Here is a 16,262-nt window from a genome sequence, read left to right on the forward strand (position 1 = left end):
CCCCGGCCGTTCTCCTGTGCCTTAATGCTATAATCTCCTCAGTTCTTTCTCTCAGAATCCTCAGCTTCCTTCAAAGCCCATATAAAGAGCACCTTCTAGGCAAGACCTTTCCTAATTCCCACATCTGCTAGTGACCTTCCCCCCATGAGCTAGTATTTATTTTGTATATACTGTAGTTCCATGAGTACAGGTTGTTTCTCCCACAAGATATAAGCTCCTTCAGGCAGGGAGTGTTCTGTTTTTATCTCTACATAGCCCTAGAGCCTTGGCACATGGTAGGCACTGAATAAATGCTTATTGATTGATTTTCTTTATATTACCCAACTTCTAAGTGGGGGTCAGAAACCCAGGTTTTCTGACCAATTCAAATAGTCCTGCCCCACATACCAGGCCTAACTATGCAAAATGCAAATGAATATTTGGGCAGCTTAGGTCAAATAATTTCTCTTGAAGTACTGTGAGAATCAAGGCAAGGAAATGTTGGTTTTTATTCTCCATTTTCTTGACTAATGATGGATAAATGTCAAAATTTTGTACATGCAAATGATAAAATGGTCTTCCATAACTGGACATCTTATACAACCAACCAGGCATTTGATTCCATAAGCAAGGGGTTCCTGGACTCCTAGAAACAAGTGATGATAACTGAGATGATGAATAAGAATGTGGAAATTTTCAGAAAGGGAAAAATAAAAGATCCTCCTAGGCAGTCTAAAATGCCAGAAGAGAACCTCTGAGAACACATTTTCTTTTTAATTTTTTAAGAGCATGTTTTCTTTTTTTTTAATTAAATTTTTTTCAAAACATGCATAATTCTCAATATTCATCCTTGCAAAACCTTATGTTCCAGATTTTTTCTCCTTCCTTCCCCTCACCCATTCCCTCCCCTAAATGGCAAGTAATCAATATATGTTAAACATTTGTACATTTTCTATACATATTTCTATAATCATCATGCTGCCAAGAAAAATCAGATCAAAAAGAAAATAATGAAAAAGAAAGCAAAATGCAAGCAAACAACAACAACAAAAAAAGTGAAAATACTATGTTGTGATCCACACTCAGTCCCGAGTGTCTTTCTTTCAGTACAGAGGCTCCATCACAAGACTATTGGAACTGGCCTAAATCACCTTGCTGTTGAAAAGAGCCATATTCATTAGAATGGATCATCACATCTTATTACCACAATTTATTCAGCCATTTTCCAACTGATGGACATCCACTCAGTTTCCAGTTTCTTGCCACTACAAAAAGGGCTACTGCAAACATTTTTGTACAAGTAGATCCTTTTCTTTAAGAGCACATTTTCTCTTCTTTTTTATTGAAGTTTTTAATTTTCAAAACATATGCAAGGTTAATTTTTCAACATTGACCTTTGAAATTCCAATGTATTGTGTTCCAATTTTCCTCCCTTTCCCCTCCCCCATTTCCCAACCTAGATGGCATGTAATCCAATATATGTTAAACATGGTAAAAATATATGTTAAATCCAATATAGACATACAAATTTATACAATTATCTTACTGCACAAGAAAAATCAGATCAACAAGTTTAAAAAATGAGAAAGAAAATAAAATTCAAGCAAACCACAACAAAGAGAGTGAAAATGCTATGTTGTAATCCACCCTCAGTTCCTGCACGGGATGTAGATGCCTGTCATCATCACAAGATCATTGCAACGGGCCTGAATTATCTCATTGTTGGAAAGAGCCATGTCCGTCATAATTGATCATTGTATAATCTTGTTGTTGTGTACAATGATCTCCTGGTTCTGCTTACTTCACTTAGCATCAGTTCCTGTAAGTCTGTCCAGGACTCTCTGAAATAATCCTCCTGATTGTTTCTTACAGAACAATAATATTCCATAACATTCATATACCACAATTTACCCAGCCATTCTCCAATTGATGGGCATCCATTCATTTTCCAGTTTCTGGCCACTACAAACAGGGCTGCCACAAACATTTTGGCACATACAGGTCCCTTTCCCTTCTTTAAGATCTCTTTGGGATATAACCCAGCAGTAACACCGCTGGATCAAAGGATGTACACAGTTTGATCCAAATTGAAGAGCACATTTTCAAAAACCAGTCTATTGACTTTTAAAATTTCTTAGAAATGGGGAGAGAGAAGGACCTATTAAAAAACCCCTCTTTTTAAAATAAATGACCATATTTTAAAGCTAGAAGAGAATATCAGGAGGAGAGTAGAAATATATTTTAGATTATTTAAAACATTTATTTAATCACCTTGCTTTGTAAGAGAGATCTTGCAACATATTTTAATAACGGAAAACTTCTATTAGTCATTTAATAAATATTTATAAAGCACTTACTATGTTTATTGCTGGGGATATAAAAAATGGCCGACAGCCTTTGCCTTTGGGAGCTCACAATGTAAGAGGGTGGAGACTATTTAGAAACTGAATAAACCAGCTAGATTTACTGGATAAATTGGAAATAATCAGCAAAGGGAAGTTCCTAGAGTTAAGGGGGTTAAGGAAGGCTTTCTGAAGAATGTAGGACTTTAGTTGGAATTTTGAAGGAAACCAAGGGAGGCAGGAGGTAGAGATGCGGCCGGAGAGCATTCCAGATGCCAGGAGGAAGCAATGAGGAGGCCTAAAAGTAGAAAATGTCAGGGCTTGATGGAGGCACAATGAGGAAGCCAGCGTCGTTGGATCCTGGGATTTGTAGGTATGTGGGTGGGGTGTCAGCCTTTGACTGTCAAATAGGATTTTATATTTGATCCTGGAGGTGATAAAGAGCCACTGGGATGACATGGATGCATTTATGCTTTAAGAAGATGAGTTTGACAGCTGAGTGAAGGAGAGGGACCAACCAGAAGGTTGTTACAGTTGTCCAAGCATGAGTTAATAAAGGCAGGCAGTGGGGGCAGAGGCAAAGGAGAAAGGTGCTGAACTGCTTATTAAGATCATAACAGCAATTAAACTGTGTTCAGAAATTAGCCTTTTGTGTTCACCATTCCCCTCTGTGTGTTTTTCCCTATTAGAATGTAAGCTCCTTGAAGAGCCTACCTTGCTTTATTTATTGTGGCCAGCACATAGTAATCATTTAATACTGTTTCTTTTTTCCATTTGTTCATTCATTTATTCAGATGTGGCACAATGCTATTCAGTTTGTAGGGCCTGCTTAATTAAAAGCCTCTAATGGTTCTCAGGGGGAATTTTTGAGCAGGATTATGAATTGAATTTAGCTAGCCACAAACTGTGTTGCACTAATACCGTATTTGTTTATGTTTTCTAATCAGGTATTGAAGGTTCTTCTCAATCTGGCTCCCATCTACCCTTTCAGCATTATTTCATATTGTTACTGGAATTATTATTTGATTATATTGGTACTGAAATTTAGGCTCTGGCCAAATTGTCCTGGCTGCTTCCTCCATTGAATTGAATCCTTTCTTCCCTTCAAGGCTCTTCTCAGATGTCACCACCTCCATAGAAAGCTTACAGTTGTTAATGTTCTATTCTTACTCAAATAACCTTTTATTTATTGATCGATTATGTTTCTTCATCCCAGTTGCATCTTTTCCCTATTCTCCTCCAATCTTATAAAATCCTTTTACAGTCAGAGATTGTTATTTTTACTTTTGCATGCTCAGTACCCAGTACAATGCTTTTTGTAGCCTAGGTAATTACAGCATTCTTCCCCTCTCTATCTGAAGCATTTATTGGATGAGGTTCTGCTATGTACTGAAAATGGGCAGTATTACTGATGAGTTACTGCAGCTCTGGCTAAAAAGCAAAAGCAAAAGTAAAAAGGGATCAGAAATGAGCTAATCATTGGGCATATTCTGGCATGAGAGACTTAGCATGTTTTGGTACAGTTCAGAAGGAGAATAGACCATGTTTTATTATTTTTTTAAATTCAATTTTATTTTCAGTGCTGAATTTTTTTTCTCTCCCCTATCTCTTCTCCTACTCTTTTAGAAGGAAAGAAACAAAATCCATCACAGATGGTTAGAATCAAGCCAAACAAATTCTCTCATTAGTTTTGTTTTTCTTCAACCTCTCCCACTTCCTTGTCCTGTCCCCCCCCCCCAAAAAAAAAACAAAACAAAAAAACACTTGTATTTCAGTTTGCCCTGAATCCATCAGCCCTTTCTATGGAGGTGAAGAGCACAATCCTTTGAAATTGTGGTTGGTTATTGCATTAAACCATGTTCATAAGTTTTTCAAAATTACTTTAGACTATAGGTATCAAACCCGAGACCCACTGCTGACTGGAGGCAACATTTCTGAATGTCCCTGAAACAAATTAAAATGTTATTGGGAAAACAAAATAAATAAAAATACAATAAAACATCAATAATATTACATTTAAACATTTTAATGGAATTTTATTTTTCCAATTTTATGTAAAGATAGTTTTCAAAATTCACTTTTGTAAGATTTTAAATTACATTTTTTCCCCTTTCTCCTTCCCCAAGACAGCAAGCAATCTGGTATAGGTTATACATGTATATTCATTTTAAAGATATTTCCATTGTGAAAAGAAAAATCAGAACAAAAGGGGAAAAAAACCATAAGGGAAAAATAAGCAAATAAAAAATGGTGAAAACACTACACATTAATCCATGTTCAGTCTCCATGGCTTTTTTCCCCCTAGATGCAGATGACATTTTTCCATCCCAAGTCTATCAGAATCGTCTTTGATCACTGTATTACCGAGAAGAGCTAAGTCTATCATAGTAATCATCACACCATCTTGCTGTTATTGTGTACAATGTTCTCTTGATTCTGCTCACTTCATTCAGCATCAGATAACATTACATCTTAAAACTAAGTTGACATGTATCTTGCATGGATTCTTATGTAGCAATTAGTGGCTTTCATTTTTTATTTCAGCTGAACATTGCTATATTAGACCCTAAGTTCTTAACTTGTTTTGAGTTATGAATCCGTGATAGTCTGGTGAAACTTAGAGACCCATTCTTAGAATAATATATTTAAGAAAAATTATTTGTATAGTATTTTTTCTCCCAATTACATATGAAAACAATTTTTAGCATTTGTTTTTAAAATTTTGAGTTCCCAAACTCTCTTTTCTTCTCCACCCTTGTCATTGAGAAGGCAAGCAATTTGATGTAGGCTATATGTGTGTAGTCACACAAAACAATTTCCATATTAGTATTATTGTAAAAGAAAAGATAAAAACCCCAATTTTAAGAAAAATACAGAAAGTGTGGGAAAAAATATGCTTCAATCTGTATTCAAATTTCCCTTCAGTTCATTCTATGGAGATGGATAGTATTTTTCACCATAACTACTTCAGAGTTGTCTTGGATCATTGTATTGCTGAGTTTAGCTAAGTCATTCACCGTTGAACTTCTTATATATTGCTGTTATTATGTTCTCCTGCTTCTACTCATTTCATTTTGCTTCAGTTCACGTCTTTTTCAGCTTAGAAAAAATATTTTTGAATGTATAAAACTATACATAATCACAAAGGTAATTTTGTGATTTTCAGAATACGGTTAAAAACAAGTTCATGCACTTCTGGTAAGAACCCCTGTTCTTAACTCATAGTACCCACCAGAAGATTCCTGTCCTAATAGGATCTTGAAATCTAAGTTGGAGGAAGCTGTACAGGCCATGTAGTCCACCCTATATCTGAGCAATTTACTTGACAAAATTCCTGACAAAATATATTGCTATCAAATTCTTGTTAGGTAGACTGATTAGGAATCCAACATTCCTATATTTTTATTTATTTTTTTGTTGTTGGTTGCTTTTCTACTGTGGTTCCATGACTGGGATTTCATTGCTATAGGAAATGCCCAGTGTGGAAATCCCCTTCATTAATTTAGATAGTATTAATAATATATGTATGTATACTGGAGAAGGAAATGGCAAATTAGTAAGTAATCTTTTCCAAGAAAGCTCTAAATATGGGGTCTTGAACAGGTGGATGTAATTGAAATGACTGAACAACAGTATATAGAGATTCCCTGAGCAGCTAAGTGGCACAATATCAGATCTGGAGTCAACAAGACTCATTTTCTTGAGTTTAAATCTAGTCTCAAATTTGCCTTTGCTGTGACTCTGGACAAGTCACTTAATTCTGTTTGCTCAGTTTCCTCATCTGTAAAATGGATTGTAGAAAGAAATGACCAACCACTCCATTATCTTTGCCAAGAAAATCCCAGATGGGGTCATGGAGAGTCAAACATGATTGAAATAACTGAACAACTCCCATTACATGGGAGACAGAGATTGTCATTCAATAAACCTTTATTAAGTGCCTTCTATGTCCCAGTGACTGTGCTATATATTGGGAATATAAAGTCAAAATAAAAGATCATCCTTGCTTTCTAAGGAGTTGCGGTATAAAAAGGGAAGGCAATGTGCAAACAACCAAGTACAAACAAGTCACACATGGGATGAATTGGAAATAAATAACAGGAGAAAGCAATAGAATTTAGGGAGAACAGGAAAGGTGTCCTGTAGAAGATGGGATTTTAACAGTAAAGTTGGTCACCTGCAGGTGCATTGGGTTGAGCATTCCAGGTGTGCAATTAGCTGGGGTTGGGAGATAAGAGTATTTTGTTTGAGGACCAGCCTGGAGGTCACTGTCCCCAGATTTGGGGATGCAGGGTCTGAAATGTAATCAGACTGGAAAGATGGAGGAGAAGGGGCGCACTATGAAGGTCTTTGAACTCCAGAGGATTTAGTATTTGATCCTGTTAAGGAGCATAATTAAGCATAAGCATAATTTGACCATAGGCAGAGGCTGTTGTTTGTCTATCATATAAGAACACAGGACTGTTGTGACCAGTGATATATGTTGTATGAATATGTCCTGTTCCCAGAAAGGCTCAGAAGCATACATATCCTTATGGTGACAAGGACTGAAACTACTTCCCAAAGGTCACCCCTTTCTCTTCATCTTAACCTTAGAGAAATGTCCAAAGTAGGGCTTGTCACAAGGTGGTCCGGGGATCTTTAGCAGTCCCTGAAACTCTTTGAAGAGTCAAAGCTGTTTTCATAATAATACGAAGATGTTTTAATTTCTAATATTGAAAGTGTTGAAAGACATACCTCACATAAACAAAAGCTCATTATAGGAGGCCATGGGGGTCCCCAATTATAAAGGGGAGGGAGAAACAAAGTAGGTGGGAGAGAAAATAAGGGAGGAATCCATGGGTAGGGATGTTAAATAATAGCAACTCAAGCGAAGGAGTAGAATTAAAGTAGAAGAGTCAGGAGGATAGGAAATAGATGTACACAAACACTAAAACAAGGATCAAGAGTAGAATCTACCAAGAAAAAAAGTAGGGCTAGTAAATCATTGATCTCAGACAAAGTCAAATGGTTCCCCTGCTTACCTCCTAATTGCTTTCCTGCTGAAATCCCATTTTCTAAAGGAAGTCAGTGCTATCCCTTCTTAATTCTAGAGCCTTTCCTCTTAATTTTTACCAATATTTTGCATATAGATTTGCATATAGATGCAAACATTTGTTTGCTTATTGTTTTAGTGAAGAGAGTGAACTTGAGGACAGGGATCAGCTTACCTCTTTTTTGGATCGCTAGCTCTCACGTGGTGCCTGATGAAAAGTAAGTAGACCCTTAAGAATTGTTTATTGACTGACTGACATAGCCTTCCCCATTCTGTACATATAGGACTTTTCCTTAAGAAGGTTTCAGAATTCTAGGCATTTGTAAACCACAGATTGGCTGGTTTCTTTTCTTTTCTTTTTCTTTTTTTTTTGCTGAGAGAATTGGGGTTAAGTGACTTGCCCAGGGTCACACAGCTAGGAGGTGTTCAGTGTCTGAGGTTAGAGTTGAATTCAGGTCCTCCTGACTTCAGGGCTTGTGCTCTATCCACTGTGGCACCTAGCTGTCCCGATGGGCTGGTTTTATAATTTGATTATTGACTCCTCTTCCTCTTTCCTAGCCAACTCTTTAGAGAGCTGATTTTGTTTGTATTTTTTGGCTGGCTATAAATATGGAAACACATTTGGCTTGTGAGTGCTGAGAGTGACTACAAGTTTTGCTATCATTCAAAAATCCCTTTGAACATATGTTACTGCTTAAATAGCTTCCCAAAGACATTGCCTCTCAGGCTTTGTTAGATGTTGAACAAATGTAGATGACTACAGAATGTGATTACTGACATGGAAATAGAAGGGCTCTCTCTTCTGTTCATCATTTTCACATGAAAAACTCATCAGGAATATTTTCCAAGGGGTGGCTGGAACTCCAGAAAAGCATGATAACATCCTAAATTTGGCTGTATTATTTTGCATGCGAAATAGACTATCTTGCAGCATTTATTCATGTTTAGTTAATTTGCAAAACATGTTTTATTAGCCCAGTAGATTAATCATAATAATACTGATCATGTGGGCTGTACCAGTAGTTTATTAGACATAGTGCAGAAAAGTGGGCACACCTTAGTTCTGCTGTTAGAGGGAGACAGATGACCTGCATGGAAGAAGGAAAGTAGATGGTGGGGATTAATTTGAAACATTGGACTATTTCCAGAGTTTGTGTAGTTGAAGGCCCACAAAGCAAAGAAGGAAAGAGTCACTGTTTGTCTTTCCTATTCTATGTCAAAAGTATGAATTATTTTAGTGGTACCTTCATTCAACAACCCTGAAGAGACTTAGAGTTAAATTAGAAATGTAACTGGGGCAACTGGGGCTTTGGCTCAAAAGCATCAAAACATTGAAGGTGCCGTAAGTAGAGATAGAACATTTTTTCCAGACATTAGGGACCAACACTTTCTTTTTTTTTTTTTTTTTTTATAAATTTTTTTATTTAATAATTACATTATATTTACACTCGTTTCTGTTCCGATTTTTTTTTCCCCTCCCTCCCTCCACCCCCTCCCTAGATGGCAAGCAGTCCTTTATATGTTGGATATGTTGCAGTATATCCTAGATACAATATATGTTTGCAGAACCGAACAGTTCTCTTGTTGCGTAGGGAGAATTGGATTCAGAAGGTATAAATAATCCGGGAAGAGAAACAAAAATGCAGATAGTTCACATTCGTTTCCCAGTGTTCTTTCTTTGGGTGTAGCTGCTTTTGTCCGTCATTTATCAATTGAAACTCAGGTCTCTTTGTCAAAGAAATCCACTTCCATCAAAATATGTCCTCATACAATATCGTTGTCGAAGTGTATAATGATCTCCTGGTTCTGCTCATTTCACTTAGCATCAGTTCATGTAGGTCTCTCCAAGCCTCTCTGTATTCATCCTGCTGGTCATTTCTTACAGAACAATAATATTCCATAACATTCATATACCACAATTTACCCAGCCATTCTCCAATTGATGGGCATCCATTCATTTTCCAGTTTCTAGCCACTACAAACAGGGCTGCTACAAACATTTTGGCACATACAGGTCCCTTTCCCTTCTTTAGGGGACCAACACTTTCTATCCCTGCTTTGGGGGAAAAATTTTCCCAGCTACTTTCCAGAAAAATAATCCATGCAGCGAATTTTCTTAGACCAGATTTATTAAAATGCAATGGGAATTTATTATAATTTTATAACAATGTAGAGATCTCAAACACCAGAATATGGTATAATTATTGCTAAAATTTCTTATAAAAATTGTGATAGTTAAATTTAATTGCTGATAATTTCAAAGTGGTCTGCAATTGTTTTTAAATTGCTTTAGTTTTTTTAAAGAGTTGCAAGTCTTTGGAAATTTATATTGTACTTAACAATGGATGCTGTTGAGTGACAAATGTAATAGTCGAATACTTTAATCTCTATACAAACAATACTTAACTTTTATTTTTATATTTCATTGTTAAAAGTAGTAAGCAGTGGGATGATACAATTTTTATAACAACACACGAATTTTAAGCATACAATAAATTGAGGAAACACTTGTATCATATTTGTATGTAACACAAATTAGTATCTATATAGATCATACAATATATCCAAACATGTGCATACCATTGCACACATGTGCAATATACATTTAAATAATTCACACACAAGTGGCTCCATAGTGCAGTAGGTAAAGCTAGTCCTGAAGTCAAAAAGATCTGAGTTCAGATCCTTACTCAGATACTGTCTCTTTGATCCTTGGCAAACCATTTCAATCCTACCTCAATTTTCCCTTTTATAAATGGTATTAATAATAGTACCTACCTTTCTGGATTGTTGTAAGGAGTAAATGGAACACCATTACTTTGTGCTTTGTAAAGCTTAAGGCATCATATAAATGTGACCTAGTATTTTTTTTTAAATGGGGCATCTGTGGGGCAGCTAGTTTGTGCAGTGGATAGAGCACCAGCCTTGAAGTCAGAAGGACCTGAGTTCAAATCTGGCCTTAGACACAACACTGCCTGGCTGTGTGACCTTGGGCAAGTCACTTAACTCCAATTACTTCAGCCAAAAAAAAAAAAAAAATGGAGCAACTGAGTGGCATAGTGGATAGACCTCTGCTCCTGTAGTCAGGAAGACCTAGTTCAAATCTGACCTTGAATATGTACTGACGTGTGTGACTGGACAAAAATCACTTACTCTTGTTTGCCTCTATTTCCTCATCTGTTAAAATGAGATGGGGAAGGAAATGGCAAACCCCCAAAATATCAAGAAAACTCCAAATGGGGTCACAAAGAGTCAGCTACGTTTGAAAAACAAGACCATTTGAAAATACATATAAGTATACATATACATACACAGATACTTACATATACACACATATACTTTTTATATTGTATATTAGTATCATGCCATATAGAATGTAACTAAAGTATAATATAAAGATAACAGACAACAAACATGTTATAATGTTATATATAACAATGTTCTAAGATATATAGCATGTAGTATAATCCTAATATATAGCAATACTACCACATATATCTATATAATACAAATATACAAATATACAAAAATACAAATATATAAAATATTTGTGTATTCTGTATGTGTATGTCTTTCTGTGTGTGTATTTTGCCATCTATGTCCAAAACCTGTCATTATAGGAATCTTTTATCTATAAGGATTCCATCCAGGAAGGTATCTGCAGAAATAAGTAAAGAATTGAAGAAGCCTGAAGAATCCAGAATAAGAATTCATGGTTCTCAAACATTCTATTTTTGGACAGAACTGTTACTAGATTTTTTATTTAATAAAGCTTTTTATTTTCAAAACATATGCATGGATAATTTGACAACATTGATACTTGCATAGCCTTGTGTTTCAGATTTTATCCTCCTTTTCCCCATCCCCTCTCCTAGATGGCAAGCAATGGAATCTATGTTAAGCTTATTAAAAGATATGTTAAATCCAATATGTATAAACATATTTATATAATTCTCTTGCTGCACAAGAAAAATCAGATTAAAAAAATAAAGTAAATGAGTAAGAAAACAAAACGCAAGTGAACAACAAAAGAGTGAGAATGTTATGTTGTGATCTACATTCAGTTTCTACAGTCCTCTTTTTGGGTGTAAATGGCTCTCTTTGTCACAAGAGCATTGGAACTGGCATCCATCATCTCACTGTTAGAAAGAGTCACGTTCGTCAGAATTGATTGTCATATAATATTGATGTTGCCATATACAATGATGTCCTGATTCTGCTCATTTCACTTAGCATCAGTTCCTGTCAGTCTCTCCAGGCCTCTCTGAAATCATCCTGCTGATCATTTCTTATAGACCAATAATATTCCATAACATCCCATAAGTATACCATAACTTAGCCATTATCCAACCGAATGCCATCCATTTAAGTTTCCAAAGGGCTGCTACAAACATTTTTGCACATGTGGGTCCCTTTACCTCCTTTAAGATTTCTTTGGGATATAAACCCAATACAAACATTGCTGAGTCAAATGGTATGCACAGTTTGATAATTTTTTGAGCATAGTTACAAATTGCTCTCCAGAATGGGTGGATCCATTCACATCTCCACCAACAATGTATTAGTGTGGGAGATGTAGTCTTTTTTTTTTTTTTTTTTTAATTTAGTATAGCTTTTTATTTACAAGATATATGTATGGGTAATTTTTCAGCATTGACAATTGCAAAACCTTTGTTCCAACTTTTCCCCTTACCCCCTCCCCCAGATGTCAGGTAGACCCATACATGTTAAATATGTTAAAGTATATGTTAAATACAATATATGTATACATGTCCGTACAGTTATTTTTCTGCACAAGAAAAATCGGACTTAGAAATAATGTAAAAATAGCCTGAGAAAGAAATAAAAAATGCAAGCAGACAAAAACAGAGGGAGTGGAAATGCTATGTAGTGGTTCATACTCATTTCCCAGAGTTCTTTCGCTGATGTAGCTGGTTCTCTTCATTACTGCTCTATTGGAACTAATTTGGTTGATCTCATTGTTGAAGAGAGCCAGAATTGATCATCATATAGTATTGTTGTTGAAGTATATAATGATCTCTTGGTCTTGCTCATTTCACTTAGCATCAGTTCATGTAAATCTCTCCTAGCATCTCTGTATTCATCCTGCTGGTCATTTCTTACAGAATAGTAATATTCCATAACATTCATATACCACAGTTTATTCAGCTATTCTCCAACTGATGGGCATCCATTCATTTTCCAATTTCTTGCCACTACAAAGAGGCTGCCACAAACATTTTTGCACCTGTGGGTCCCTTTCCCTTCTTTAAGAATTCATTGGGATATAAGCCCAGTAATAATACCTCTTACTAGATATTAACTTCTGACACATAAGTTGTGGGGAGGAGGGTTGCGGCTGAATAAAGGGGACCCCAGGAAATGGATCCTGGGGTGGTAGACTTTGATGAATGAGGGACCAGGTAAGGGAGATTGCTGTGGTGGGGTAAGAACTCTTGAAAGTGAGTCTTAGGGAATCCATTCTCCTCCCATTGAAGCCCTACTCTTATCAAAATAATAAGCTGATTATCTAGAGTTTTCAGAGTTGTCTTGCTTTTCTGTGCTTGCTTTCTTTTTGTTCTCTAAATCTACATTTTGAAAAAAGATGCCTCCCCAATTCTCTCCCTTTCCTTTTTTTGGCTATCCCTATTTCTCTTTGCCTCTCAATCTCATCCTTATAGGAAAAATCAAAAAGATCCCATAACGAATATGCAGTCACTCAAAACAAATTCCTTTATGGGTCGTGTCCAAAAATAGATCACATTCTACATCTGAAGTCCATCATCTCTGTGATAAGAGTTGGGTCATATGCTGAAAAACATACTTGATATTTCTCACATCATTTGCCTAGAAGTCACCATTAAATAGGATGTGTATGCATTGTTCATGTAAGTTATATGTGTGCTCTCATGGGTTTGTTTATTTTTATTTTTTTATTTTTTTTATTTTTTAATTTTATTTTATTTAATAATAACTTTGTATTGACAGAATCCATGCCAGGATAATTTTTACACGACATTATCCCTTGCAATCACTTATGTTTCGTTTTTTCCCCTCCCTCCCTCCTCCCCCCCCCCCCCCAAGATGGCAAGCAGTCCTATATATGTTAAATATGTTGCAGTATATCCTAGATACAATACATATTTGCAGAACCGAACAGTTCTCCCGCTGCACAGGGAGAATTGGATTCCGAAGGTAAAAATAACTCGGGAAGAAAATCAAAAATGCAAATAGTTCACATTCATTTCCCAGTATTCCTTCTTTGGGTGTAGCTGTTTCTGTCCATCATTTCTCCAATGAAACTCAGTTAAGTCTCCTTGTCAGAGAAATCCACTTCCATCAGAATACATCCTCATACAATAACTTTGTCGAAGTGTATAATGATCTCCTGGTTCTGCTCATCTCACTTAGCATCAGTCCATGTAGGTCTCTCCAAGCCTCTCTGTATTCATCCTGCTGGTCATTCCTTACAGAACAATAATATTCCATAACATTCATATACCACCATTTATCCAGCCATTCTCCAATTGATGGGCATCCATTCATTTTCCAGTTTCTAGCCACTACAAACAGGGCTGCTACAAACATTTTGGCACATACAGGTCCCCTTCCCTTTTTTAGTATCTCTTTGGGGTATAAGCCCAATAGAAACACTGCTGGATCAAAGGGTATGCACAGTTTGATAACTTTTTGGGCATAATTCCAGATTGCTCTCCAGAATGGCTGGATTCGTTCACAACTCCACCAACAATGCATCAGTGTCCCAGTTTTCCCGCATCCCCTCCAACATTCATCATTATTTTTTTCCTGTCATCTTAGCCAATCTGACAGGTGTGTAGTGATATCTCAGAGTTGTCTTAATTTGCATTTCTCTGATCAAAAGTGATTTGGAACACTCTTTCATGTGAGTGGTAATAGTTTCAATTTCTTCATCTGAAAATTGTCTGTTCATATCCTTTGACCATTTATCAATTGGAGAATGCCTTGATTTTTTATAAATTTGAGTCAGTTCTCTATATATTTTGGAAATGAGGCCTTTATCAGAACCTTTAATTGTAAAGATGTTTTCCCAGTTTGTTACTTCCCATGGGTTTGTTTAAATGAGATACTTTGCAAGCTGATTTCAGAGAGGCCTGGAGAGACTTACATGAACTGATCCTGAGTGAAATAAGCAGAACCAGGAGATCATTAGACCCAGCAACAAGAAGACTATACGATTCTTTTCAACAATGAAATGATTCAGGCCAGTTCTAGTGATCTTTCTTGTGTTGATTAGAGCCATCCACACCCAGAAAGGATTGTGGGAATTGAGTATGGATCACAACATAACATTTTCACTTCTTTTGTTATTGTTTGCTTAAATTTTATTTTTTCTCATTAAAAAAAAAAAAAAAAAACTTTTTGATCTGATTTTTCTTGTCCAGCAAGATAATTGTGTAACTATGTATGCCCCCAAGAAAGAAAAGCCCCAATGACAAAAAATTATTTTCATGAGTATTAAAAAAAAAAGAAATAAGGTTCTTTGGAGGAACATGGGAAAGAGGATCTGATAGATATTCCAGGAATTTTGCCCATTCTTTTTCAAAGAAAACTTTGTTCTTTTAGTGATTAGCAAAAGGGGCCACAAAACTGGTTGTTCTGTCCTCCTCAGCATTCATATTGTTCTATTATTTATTTATCTATCTACCTTTTATAAATATTACTAATCTAGAGTACGTGTATGTGTGTGCTCTCATGTGGGCGCGCGCACACACACATACACACAGAGAAGGATTTTGAACAAAAATGACATGATTTGATCTGTACATAAATAAGATAATCTAGAGAGTTTACAAGTAAATCCATCTTCTACCTTTCTCTATTACTTACTCAGTGGGTTGCCCATTCAACTCCATAGGTATTCTGTTCTGTGACTAAACCTGGAATGTATTATTCTTTCATGAATACCTTTAAAAAGCAACTTCTTTTTATTGAAACATTTAAAAGTATAACTTGATAAATTTAGTTTTGTTCTCTTTTATTCTTTAGATGTCCTCTTATGTCTGAAATTTCTGGTGTGAAAAAGGCTAGTTTTGGAATAGTGAATATAATATACAATATGTGAAGAGAGTATTGAAAAAGGATGAAGATTTCAAAGAATGAACACAGATTTCATATAAATATATATCAGTAGAATTCAGAACAAAGTCACATAATTGCTTGAAAACCAAAGATCTTTATAGGCTTTATATAGAAACAAGTTTAATTTTGTGTTATAAAAATATTTTCTGATTAAAAATAATCATTATTAAAGAGAAAACTTAGATGATTTTTTTGTTAGAGATCTGAATAGAAAATCCAAAATTGCATAACGCTCATTTAGTAAAGAACTATGTTTTTATTTATTTTTTATTTTTTAATAACTTTTTATTGACAGAATCCATGCCAGAGTAATTTCTTTACAGCATTATCCCTTGCACTCACTTCTGTTCCGATTTTTCCTCTTCCTCCCTCCACCCCCTCCCCCAGATGGCAAGCAGTCCTTTACATGTTGAATAGATACAATATATGTGTGCAGAATGGAACAATTTTCTTGTTGCACAGGGAGAATTGCATTTAGAAGGTATAAATAACCCGGAAGAAAAACAAAAATACAAGCAGTTTATATTCATCTCCCAGTGTTCTTTCTCTGGGTGTAGCTGCTTCTGTCCATCTTTGATCAATTAAAGCTCTCTTTATCGAAGAGATCCACTTCCATCAGAATACATCTTCAAACAGTATCATTGTTGAGGTATATAATGATCTCCTGGTTCTGCTCATTTCACTCAGCATCAGTTCATGTAGGTCTCTCCAAGCCTCTCTGTATTCATCCTGCTGGTCGTTCCTTACAGAACAATAATATTCCATAATATTCATCTACCACAATT

Source organism: Antechinus flavipes, chromosome 4 (genome assembly GCF_016432865.1).
Source record: "Antechinus flavipes isolate AdamAnt ecotype Samford, QLD, Australia chromosome 4, AdamAnt_v2, whole genome shotgun sequence".
Taxonomy (NCBI): domain Eukaryota; kingdom Metazoa; phylum Chordata; class Mammalia; order Dasyuromorphia; family Dasyuridae; genus Antechinus; species Antechinus flavipes.